The following is a 9623-nucleotide window of genomic DNA, read 5'->3' on the forward strand; positions in this document are numbered from 1 at the left end:
TTCATCTTTCCATTCCAGGAAGGTTCTCACCTTCCTCGGCACGTATCTCTCTGTTAAACCAGGAGACTCTATCTTTCCAGCTTCAAGACAACACTCTCCTGTAGCTCAAGCTGAATAAAATCTTTCAAGCTTTTCCCCCCAGTAACCCCATGGCATCTTTAGGCACTACACCACCATCCTTCTGCTGTACTGGATGGTGGTGCAGTGAGAAATAAATCGACATCCGGTACTGTATACCATTTTCTTTCCCAGTGACAAAACAATATTAATTATAATAAGGTGGTAAATATGAAACCATTCTTTGGCTATTTTTCTTCATCGTCTAACACACAGATTGGACACCAATAATTACACTATTCAACCAATTGTTTTCTTGCCAAGGAATCTCCACCCACCCCCTTTCATCAGCATTTCAACATACAGCCCAAAGGGAAGTTCTTTAGAATTCCCCCTTAAGTAGATTGACCTGATGCCATGATGCAAAACTACAACAATATAAAATTTACCACTCACACACCACAGAGCTTGAAACAAGGCATCTGTGTAAGCTCCCTACAAAACAGCCAGCACAGCTTTCAGCACCTTGGGAATGAGACTACAGAAACCCATAATGTGCCTTCCCTTTACTCCTCCTTTGAATCCAATCCTGTGAGGATTTTCCACCATGATTTTGGACAAGTGCACCCTTCATTCCATTTAGTAATGCTGTAAAATCCCAGGGGCCTTGCCCTGAACTCAGTAGATCCAGAAAATGGAGGATCTCCCCAAAAAAGCTTTCAGTGAGTGATGGAGTCCTCTCAATCCTGTGAGCATCAGAAGCACTGTCCCATGTGGGTCACCAAAAACTGTCACCAAAATAAACCCTCTAAACCCCAGTGTGCATTAAGAAGGAGCATCACTTTATTGCAGCGATGGGTGCAGGGGGATAACCCCACCTAAAGTGCACCTAAAGTGCCTGCCTGGCTCAGGGGGTTACCGGTGTTCATTAACCTGAAGTCTCCATATTCATTAAATAGGTGGTTATAGGATATTCCAAGATCTTCCTTATTTGTTTGGGTTTTTTGGGGTTTTTTTTCTGTTTTTTTTTTTTTTTTGTCTTGATGTCTTCTTGGGGGTCCTTGGGGTTCCTTGGTGATGTTCCATTTGTGGTGTTTTTTACCCAGGTTATGTAATGTTGCCAAAGGTGTTTCTGACCCAAATGGGTTGGGCTGGTTTGACTTGTTCCAGAGCTCTCAGCATTCCACCACTGTTACATAACTTTCCATTGGTCCTGCCTTCTGCATAAGTGATATACAATAAGGCTGGACATCAGGAGGAAATTCTTCCTGGAAAGGATGGTCAGGCCTTGGAAGGAGTTGTCCAGGGAGGTTTGGAGTCCCCATCCCTGGAAGTATTGCAGCAAGGACTGGACATGGCACTTGGTGCCCTGGGCTGGTGACAAGGTGGGAATCAGTCATGGGCTGGACGTGGTCTCAAAAGGTCTTTTCCAACCTAAATAATAATGTAATTCACTGATCCTATATATGCAGTGTGATTTCACTCAAGCTGCTCTGTTCAATGGCCTTCCTGGACACCAGCATGACGGTGACAAGTCTGTACTTCCCTGGATCCTCCTTTCAGCCCCTCTAGTAGACGGGTGTTGCATTGCCCCACCTCCAGTTTTCTGGGACCTCACTAGTGAGCCAGAATGGATAATAAATGATGGAGCATGGCTTGGGGAGCTCTTCCATCAGCTTCCTCAGCTCCCTGGGATGAATTTGATCCAGCCCTGTAGACTTTTAAGCGTCTCAGCAGGTCACCAGTTGCCTCCTCCTGGATTTCAGTGATGTGCTCTGCTCCCCATCCCTGGCTGCCTGCTCAGGGACCTGTTTGCCCCCAGGATTATTGGTCTTAATATTAAAGACTGAGGCAAAAAAGGCATTAAGTACCTCACCCTTTTCCTCTTCTTTGGTGACAATGACCCCCTCTGTGTCCAAAAAAAAGGATGGAAATTTTCCTTGGCTCTCATTCAGTTGTTGATATATTTATAAAAATGTTTTTTCTTACTGTGAAAAACATTAATCACTTGTTTTTAAAATTTTAAAAGTTTAATAGTAATAAAATGGTTACAAAAATAGTAATAAAAATTAGAGCAATAAGAATTTGGACAATCAGAGTTTGGACAATAAAAGACAATAAAAAGCAAAGAAATATGAACATCTGGATGTTTCCTGGGCAATTAAACCCCAAAAGCACACGTTAACAAAAGATTAATCCTTAAAAGCAATAACCTGTTGCATATTCATACATCTCATACATGATGCATAAATTCTTTTCAAACAAAGGGTGTTCTCTGGTTATTGTCAACGCCTCCTTAATCCTGTTGGTGCCTCAAAAACGAGAAGGAGGTGAAAGAAAATTTGTCTTTTCCAATAAGGAGGCAATAATTATTTTCTTGGGGATTTAGGTGTTTTGTTGTTGTTATCTCTGTGCAAATAATTTATTATCTCATAGCTAGTTTAAAAAATCTGACAATATATACTGTCTGTTTTAACATTATTTAAAATGCTAAAACTTTATTTACCACACTACTTAAAAAAGATTAATACAGTAATACTAATTTATACAACTTAATATCTGCAAAGAGCCAACCATATAATATGCACTTTTGACATTACCTTTCCCAGCAGTGCCCAGACTGAGCTTTCGCCTTTCTAATTTTCTCTCTGCATGACCTAACAAGATCCTTACACTCTTCCCAAGCTCCCTGCCCCTTCTTCCAAAATCATGAGTTCCCCTGAGTTCCAAGCTCCATGTTCAGCAGGCTGGTCTCCTCCCCATCTGGCTCATCTTTTGATGGGCAGCTCTCATGCCTTTAAGTTTTCCTTCTTAAAGCACATCCAGCCCTCCTGAACCCCTCTGAAGTGTCACACTTCAACAAGTCCCTGAGACTGACCTGCATTTTTGGGGCCTGGAGCACACTTGCTAAAGGAGCTAAGAAAGAAACGTGAAGGACAAGTCTTTGTTTGGAGATCTAAGGGAGGTCTACCACTTTTAAGAGGGTCCAGAAAAGACCCAGAAGAGCGGAGTGCACAGGGCTAAATATGGGGGAAAGGGGGTGGATCTGAGGGAGAAGGGCCAATGGGAGCAGGGAAAAGGGGTGCAGGGGAGGGGCAGCAAATAGAAGAACCAATGGGATGATGGGGCGGAGCACTGCAGCAAACTGGGGCCAATAGGGATTGAGAAAGGGGAGAACATTCTAGGGGATATACATATATGGTGAACAGGGGCTGGGCTGGGGTGGAACAACTGGGAGAACCAATGAAACTTGAAACATTAACATGTCCCTGCAGAGGCCCATGGGAGGGAGGCTCTTCTCACCCTAATCGGCAGGGGAGTTTTTCCTACCTTTTCTCTGCCCCTCAAGGATTGAGCTGTTGTAGGCTCAGTGGTAGAATTTTGAGTCTCCACATTTCTGAATTATTAAAGATTGTTTCAGTGGGGACTCTCTGAGTCAGTATCCTAGTCAAGGCAAAGCCTATCCCCTGGAAGTTGAAGGTTTTGTTGAAGTCCAAGGTTTTGTTGAAGCCTCTCCTTATTTCATGGAGAATTGAAAATTTCAGTCAATTGGTGGTCACTGTGCCCAGTGTGAAAAATGCATATTTTATGATTGGCTTTTTGCAAATATTAAAATTAATATTATATGTGTTATGTTAGAAAGTGATGCTGTATCAATTTTCTTAAATAGTGTGTTAAATATAGTTTTAAGTTATAATGTTAAAAAAGAAACTATGCCATGTAAGATATTTTTTAAAGAGAAGAATGAGGTACTCGCACCAGATGGCAGCCACAGGACACCTGAATCTTTCAGAGAAAAAGAATTGCTCCATTATCAGAAGAAACAAACTTCATCCTGCCTTGCTCAGCCCTGAAGATGCAGTTAGGATTAAGAGGAAGAAGTTGGCACTGACCAGACAGAATCCTGTGTTTGAATGGAATTTATGCATCATGGATGAGCTGTATAAATATGCAACAGGTTATTGTTTTAAGGGTTAATCCTCTGTTAACATGGGTTCTTTTTCGGGCTTATTTTGCCCAGAAAGAGGTACCTGGACTGTCCTTAACTCTTTGTTTTTAGTATCCTATTGTCCTAATCCTAATTGTCCAAATTATTATTACTCTAATTTTATTCCTATTTTTATAACCATTTTATTTCTATTAAACTTTAAAAATTTTAAAAACAAGTGATTGGTGTTTTTCACAATGGGCTTCCCCTGATTCTTACCTGTAGGCACTCGACCTTATGGAGTGTCCAAGGCCAGGCTGGACAGGGCTTGGAGCCCCCTGGGATGGTGGAAGGCATCCCTGCCCGTCCCTTTTCACCCCAGCCATTGTATCAATTGATTGTTCAGTGACATTCAGGAGGTGCAAACACAGGATCGCCTTCCTGCCTCCCCCCGAGCTGCAAACATCCCTGCCCAGGCAGGGCTGGAATCCATCCCTCACCTTCGGGTACCTCGATTGCTACAGCAGGATTCCTGTAGTGCTCCTGCAGCCCTGGGGCTGTCACCAGGAGGGTGGGAGTATTCCCGAGAAGGTGGGAGCAGCCCCGGGAAGGTGGGAGCAGCCCGTGGACGTTTGGAGCTGGTCTGGGAGGGTGGGAGCAGCCCCAGGAAGGTAGGAACATCCCCAAGAGGGTGGGAGCAGCCCCGGGAAGGTGTGATCAGCCCTAGGAAGGTGGGAGCATTCCCGAGAGGGTGGGAACAGCCCCGGGAAGGTGGGAGCTGGTCTGGGAGGGTGGGAGCAGCCTCAGGAAGGTAGGAACATCCCCAAGAGGGTGGGAGCAGCCCCGGGAAGCTGTGATCAGCCCCAGGAAGGTGGAAGCATTCCCGAGAGGGTGGGAACAGCCCCGGGAAGGTGGGAGCAGCCCCAGGAGGATGAGAGCTGGTCTGGAAGGGTGGGAGCAGCCCCATGAAGATGGGAGCAGCCCCGGGAAGGTGGGAGCAGCCCGAGGGCGGTGGGAGCTGGCCTGGGAGGGTGGGAGCATTCCCGAGAGGGTGGGAGCATCCCCAAGAGGGTGGGAACAGCCCCGGGAAGATGGCCTTCCCCTCCCGTGAAGGCGGGAGCATTCCCGAGAGGGTGGGAGCATTCCTGAGAAGGTGGGAGCAGCCTCGGGAAGGTGGGAGCAGCCTCTGGAAGGTGGGAGCAGCCTCAGGAAGGTGGGAGCAGCCCGCACCGCCGGCACCCGGTGCGCTGCCAAAACCTATTGTCAGTCGCAATCCCTTAATGCCATTACACCTACCGCAGCAATCCGCTTAGGGGAACCAGTGGAGAAGCTGAGGAAGGAGAAGGCATGGCTTAAATACACCTAGGCTTTATCCCGGGGAGAAGCGCACGGCCCAGGGCACGGGAGAGGCTGCAGGGCTCCTGGGCCCTGCTCAGGGCTGGCTGAGTCAAGGGGTTCAGTTAGAAATATAATTAGTAAAGATCATCTACTGTGATTAGAGCTTAACAAGAAAATCAGTCGGTACCAGGTGGGGATAACTGAAACAAGGTTGGCAATGACAGGTGAAGTATTCCAAGAGTGCAGGAGCCATAAATACCACTGGCTTCTAAGAAGGAGAAGGGGTTTGGACTGTGACAAACAAATCAAGGAGCCCTGCCAGCTTGACACGGGTGAAGAGTTTACCACGAGGAAGATGTCTTACTTCCTCCCCAGAAGTCATTGACCCAATTAAAGAGGACAACTGCACAGCTGTAATGGATATGCAGCTGATTATATTAGAAAGCATAATGATTATGTATTATGCATCCTTAGAAACCTCTTGGATATGTAAAACCTTTTCTGTATAGAGAGCAGGAGGCTGCAACTCCTCCCACATGGCTTTGGAAACGATTCCACATGCATCCAGCGCTGTAATAAATACAATGTATTACTTCTTTTATTATTAATAGTACTATTAATTAGTAACTAACAATAATACTATTTATTACTTCTTTTCAACTTTAGTTAGTTGAAAAGTCGTCTGTCTGTGCTTCACTGGCCACCAGCCTGCAGCCTCCTCTGCTGCTCTTGGGACAGCTTCACTCTCACCCCGTGTCACTGCTGTCACCTGTGTCACTCGTGCTGCTCCCCAGCCCAGCTGCTCCCCCACATCCTGCAGATGTGTTCTGAGAGCTGGAGCCCCTCTGCCATGGAACAAGGCTGGGACACCTGGGGGTGCTCACCTGGAGAGGAGAAGGATCCAGGGAGAGCTCAGAGCCCCTTGCAGGGCCCAAAGGGGCTCCAGGAGAGCTGCAGAGGGACTGGGGACAAGGCAGGAGGGACAGGAGCCAGGGAATGGCTCCCAGTGCCAGAGGGCAGGGCTGGATGGGATCTTGGCAATGAGGAATTGTTCCCTGGCAGGGTGGGCAGGCCCTGGCACCAGGGGCCCAGAGCAGATGGAGCTGCCCCTGGATCCCTTGCAGTGTCCCAGGCCAGGTTGGACAGGGCTTGGAGCCACCTGGGACAGTGGAAAGTGTCCCTGCCCATGGAATGAGCTGGTCTTGAGTGTCCCTCCCCACCCAAATCACTCTGTCACTTGATGAATCCATCTCTGCTCACTGCCCTCCAGCCCATTCCCTGCTCCACCTTTTCCTCTTCACCACGTTCAGCAGAAAGAAAAGACAAACACCAGTAAAAGGTGTGGAAAATTTTATTCTTTACTGAACTTTATTAGTTTTCTGTTTGGCTTAAACACAATAAATATTTCAGCAGTAGCATTGAACAGACTGGAATTCACACCCACTGCAGTACCTGAACCCCCAGACTCTGGACTCTGGGAAAGCCATCGGGGCCCCTGGGATCACAGCACCTCACTGTGGGCCACTGCCAGCACCAGTGTCCCCTTCAGCCCAAGGGACAGGAGGAGGAATGTGTCCCTGCTGGCAGGGAGGGATGGGGGCAGATTTTGAGGTCTCCAACCAGCTCTGACCAAACGGGCTCTGCAGGTGCTGCGGGCTGAAGCAAATTACCCCAAGAACTTCTGCTCCTGGGGCAGGGATGGATGGCCCAGCCACTTCCTTGGAGACCAACCTGGGGACTTCTCCAGACAGGTCTGACCACACCTGGATGGGCCAGAGGGTCTTTTCCACAAGCAAAGAGGTCAGCATAGCTCCCACTGTCACCATGGAATCACTGGGGTTGGAAAAGCCCTCTGAGCCCATCAAGTCCAGCCATTCCCAGCACAACCAAGGCTAAAGTGCTGTCCCATGTCCCCAAGTGCCATAAATTCACAGGGCTTTGAAATCCCTCCAAGGATGGGGGCTCCACCCCTGCCCTGCACAGCTGTGCCAGGGCTGGACAGCCCTTTCCATGAAGGAATTATTCCCAATATCCAACCTGAGCCTGCCCTGGCACAGCTTGAGGCCATTTCCTCTTGTCCTGTCCTTGTCCCACCAAGAGCAGCCTCTGTGTCACCTCAGCCACTGCTTTGACGCAGCTCAGAGGTAGAGGTGGGCAAAACCAGGAGGAGCCAAGGCTGGTTTCCCAAAAGCAGCCCTTCCCTAGGGACTTTCCAGCTCTGTCAGAAACAGGCATGGATGCTCTCAGGGAAGAGTTTAGGGCCCTCACTGGAGCCAAGATCAAACCAGCTCTAACTCTCAGCTGCAGATCCTTGACCGGCCAGGAGGTGACACCAGGCCAGCTCTATTTAAGGAGCTTAAAGATGTTCCCAGAGCCTCAGGAGCTCCCACTTCCAGTGCACTGCTCCTGGCTCTGGCAAAGCCTTGGGGCAGGGGGCTATGAGGAGAGGCAGCTGCCAAACCCCCCTGTGACCAATCACAGGCTCCAGGAGAGCTGGAGAGAGCATGGAGGGACAGGACCCAGGGAATGGCTCCCAGTGCCAGAGGGCAGGGCTGGATGGGATCTTGGGAATTGGGAATTGTTCCCTGGCAGGGTGGGCAGGCCCTGGCACCGGGTGCCCAGAGCAGCTGGGGCTGCCCCTGGATCCCTGGAAGGGTCACAGGCTTGGAGCAACCTATCCCTGGAAGAAGAGACAACACAGATCTGCTCTGAGGCACCAGGCAGGAGGAGCTGAGGAGCCAGGACCTGCCCTCTCCATCCCCAGGAGCACACCCCATGGGAAGGACAGAGCCCAGCCAGTGACCACCAGCACAGAACATCCCCCTCAGGGGCTGTTACCCAGGAACACTTTAATTCTTGAGACCTAAACCCATGGGGCAATAGAAGGGTTGGTTCTCAGCTGCCACACAGGGTTTGGTCTCTTTGTTTCTATTCCCCTCTCAGAATCCAGGAGCAGAAATCACTGGATTTCTGAGAGCCAAAGGAGAACCCCCCTCCCCAGCAGTTGACTGGGCACTGGGATGGGCTCTGCTCCATCCCTGTCCCCATCAGGTACAATCCAGCCCAAACCCCAGCGCTGATTTAAGGAGATTTTTTATACTTTCAAGGTGCAATAAATTAAGGCACCAAAGAGCCAGAAGTCCCCCAAGACAAAGCCTGTGCAGAGGAAGCAGTTCCAGTTTTGGAGAGGGATGTTCTTCCTACACACCAAGACTTAAGCTCAGACAACTTCTCCCAGCCTCAGCAGCATCCAAGTCCTCAGGGGCCAGTGATGGCCATGGGAAGAGACAGGACAAGGCAAGTGCCAGGTTTGGGAGCCCAGAGTTCAGTTGGAAGCCTGAGGGAACAGCTCAGTTCTTTCCTGCTTGGGCAAACACAAAACTAGACAGAAAATCATCCAACATACACAATTTTTCAGTGTTGCCAGCCCAGCTCTGCCATTTGCACAAGTCCCACAGGAAGCTGTGTCCCAGCTGAAGATTCCCTCTGATTCCTGTGCGAGCAGGACTTAAATTTATATCCATAATTCTATTTCATTAAATAGCAGGAGTCAAAAACTCAGGTACAGCCCAAGTCATTTGTCCATGGAGGGCTTTTTTTTTTCTTGCTGTACAACATCAGTAAAATGGATTGGAGGAAGCTACTTTATTAAATAAACTCCGAAAACCATCGGCCCCCTCTCCCAGCCCTGCCGCAGCCGTAGGGACACGTGAGATCCAGAGCCTCCCACGAGGGATGGCAGCCCTAGGAAGGGCCCAGCTTGCTCCTCACAGGCTGTACTGTGACCAGGGGCTGACCAGGGGTGACCAAGACTCACCAAGGGCTGACCAGGGGCTGCCCAAGCAACCCACGAACTCACGAGATCAACCTCAGGGCTTCCAGTCTTGGCATGACAGTGATTCCATTTCCAAAAGAAAAAGCATTAAATAGCAGTTACACGTTGAAGGCTTCCCAGAGCAGGAAGAGGCTTCCCCTGCAGAAGGAAATTGCTCTGACCAAGCTGTCAGATGCCCCACGTTGCACAACAATCAGTGTCTGAAGGAATTTGTTCCCATGGTAGTTCCACCTGCACGATTGGCTGTGCTTGTTCTCTTCCGGATGCAGCCTTTCCAGAGCCTGGGTTTAAGCTACACTCTTCATTCAAGCACAGGTCTTCATTGAATCAAGCCAACAGGAAAGAAAATCAGCATTCAGTCTTCACCACCCCACTCGAAGTCAATTATAAAAACAAATTAAAAAATAAAATCAACGCAAACACATCTCTGACAAGTGGACAGTAAACAAAGAGATGCCTGGATGA

This window comes from Haemorhous mexicanus, chromosome 3 (assembly GCF_027477595.1).
Source record: "Haemorhous mexicanus isolate bHaeMex1 chromosome 3, bHaeMex1.pri, whole genome shotgun sequence".
Classification (NCBI taxonomy): domain Eukaryota; kingdom Metazoa; phylum Chordata; class Aves; order Passeriformes; family Fringillidae; genus Haemorhous; species Haemorhous mexicanus.